The 2,399-nt window shown below is 42.9% G+C and overlaps 1 protein-coding gene across 3 annotated transcripts in view; it reads left to right on the top strand.

The window, feature by feature from the left end:
* The first annotated feature begins 1,155 nt into the window (after window positions 1–1,155).
* The window catches only part of LOC140340994 (uncharacterized), an 11,122-nt gene continuing 9,878 nt past the window's right edge, over window positions 1,156–2,399 (top strand). The window contains exon 1 of one of the 3 annotated variants that reach the window (XR_011922783.1): window positions 1,156–2,111. The gene's annotated coding sequence lies outside the window, so the exon portion shown is untranslated. The remainder of the gene's footprint in view (window positions 2,112–2,399) is intronic. The other 2 variants (XM_072426474.1, XM_072426476.1) reach the window with 2 other exon arrangements.

Raw genomic sequence — 2,399 nt, 5'->3', positions numbered from 1 at the left:
TTTCGGGGTAGGTCTTATATTAGGGCAGGTTTACAAAATAGTGCTAGGTCTTACTTTCGGGGTAGGTCTTATTTTCGGGGAAACACGGTATATAATATAAGAGTACCCATATTATGTCATTTTTTGCCGTGTGCTTCAACCAGCTGCTGACTGTGCGGCCCACATAGAGAAAATATTCCATAAACCTTATTTCAAATACTTACTTTTGGCCCTGCCCTGGCACTGATCTACTGACCTTAGAATTCATTTATATTTGGAGTTTTATGGTGTGGCACTTCATTTTTAGATTCAGGTGATAAGGAAGTGAAAAGAAATCTCCCAAACTAGATTATTATCCTTCCCCAATAAATCCAAAACCAAAAAAATAGGGGCCTTGCTTATATCCAATGACATAAATTCATAATCTGTGTGACCCGCTAGTGTTAAAGTTCTGTTTGGAGACAGGAAGGATAAAAATGATGATGACTTGCCCATGTTTCAGTGATAGGAGGCAAAAAGGCGGGGGTGGGGTGGTGTTTGTAAGGGTGCAGTTTTTATTTTATGGTGTTCACAAACCATGAATTTTATTTTACATCACTGATTTTTTTCAGAAAAGAAGACGTCTATCTAAAATATAGAGAAGCCTCCATGTTGTGCTTGAGAAAAAGAAAAGCTGAAATCTAAAAACACTTTACCACTTTAAATTTAAACTTTAAAAAAAAATCTCATGGAAAAAAAAGAGTCTGAATCTATAATTTTTATATCATGCAGCTCTTAAAATAGTTTCTAATATCTATGCAAAGTTTTATTTAAAAAAAATAGCTCATTAAGAAGCTTTCCTTGTAATATTTACTTTTAAAACAAAGTTTTTTGCCACAGTACTACTGATGGACCACTAGATGTCCTCAGTCTGATGTCCAACATGATTCAACCTACCTATAGACCCGCCCCAGCCTGGGATTGGATGGTGAAAGATGAAGCGGTGAATGAGCTCATCTCACAGTCACTTTGCTTTCTCCTCCTATCGGTGGCTCCATGAGTAACACATGAAATGACTGGCCCTTTGTGCTGTTTCTTAATTTCATACTCAGCCCTGTTGTACAAAAGGCTGATATCTAGCCAAATTGGAAATAGCCCCCCCCCCCCCCCCGCGCGCCCCCGATACAAGGTGAGAATAGCAGCAGTGGCTTCTGAGAATGTTTTTCTTCATCGGTGCTGATATTCTGCTGATGATTTTCTGATGGTACTCACCGTCATTTTCCATCCAACTGATGTGATGGTGAGCGGTTCCTCTGTATTTGGTGTTAAGTGACACATTTCTTACTAAAAAAAAGCACCTGGAAATCTATTTTACAAAAACATTTCTGTGGATGAACAGAGACACCGCTCACGGCTGCCCACACACATTTATATCTTGATATGTAAACAGGTTTTTTTCCCTTGCAGCTTAAATTGGCTACAAGCAAATGCAAAACCTGCCAATGCTGACTTGTTTTTAAGTTACTGACCTACCGGTAGAACAAGCATGCAGCCAGGGAAGTGTCAGGTCACATGATAGTCATACACGGCTTCTGGGCCAACAAGTGGGGGCAATTTGTATAGTGATAGGAAATGATGTATATCTGTCCAGCAGGGGGCAGCAACAACAATCTGAAGTATTATTCTTTCTATACTCTATCCATGTCTAAAGGTTTTCTATGCAGAGTTCCACTTTATTTGTAGTTATTGTTAAAACATAACTGTGGCCAAAATGTTTTGTAATGGATTGAAGACCAGGTTGGTATCTATTTCTTTTGTTAACCCTCTTCGGGAGGTTTTACCCCACTCCCTGTCTTAGTGATACCAAGTCAATAGTCAATAGTTCTAATCATCCCCCTTCCTTGTCGCACTCTTCTAAAAATTGGGTTTTGTACCCATTAAAAAAGTTTCCACCCAATAGGGGTGCAGACAGCTTTAGGTTCCAGACTCTGGCCCCTCCCCTTATTGAGATAAAACGGTGAACATCTGCGCTCTCTCTGTTGTCCTCATATCCAGACCTGGTGGTATAACTGACTGCAATGCAGACTTCCTCCCTCTGAAAGAGAAACCAAAGTTACCATCAATCTTCAGAGAAGGAACTTCATAGCAATCAGGTAAGTGCTGCATCAGGGAGACATAGAGGGCAGGGGTACAAAGGGCAGGGGCACAAAGGGCAGGGACATAGGAGGCAGGGGCATAGAGGGCAGGGGGACAGAGGGCAGGGACATAGGAGGCAGGAGCACAGAGGGCAGGGGCACAGAGGGCAGGGGCACAGAGGGGAGGGGCACAGAGGCCAGGGGCACAGAGGGCAGGGGCATAGAGGGCAGGGGCACAGAGGGCAGGGACATAGGAGGCAGGGGCACAAAGGGCAGGGACATAGGAGGCAGGGGCATAGAGGGCAG

Source organism: Pyxicephalus adspersus, chromosome 11 (genome assembly GCF_032062135.1).
Source record: "Pyxicephalus adspersus chromosome 11, UCB_Pads_2.0, whole genome shotgun sequence".
NCBI lineage: Eukaryota > Metazoa > Chordata > Amphibia > Anura > Pyxicephalidae > Pyxicephalus > Pyxicephalus adspersus.
The sequence above is the reverse complement of the archived record's forward strand: the minus strand, read 5'-3'. Positions and strand labels throughout refer to the sequence as shown.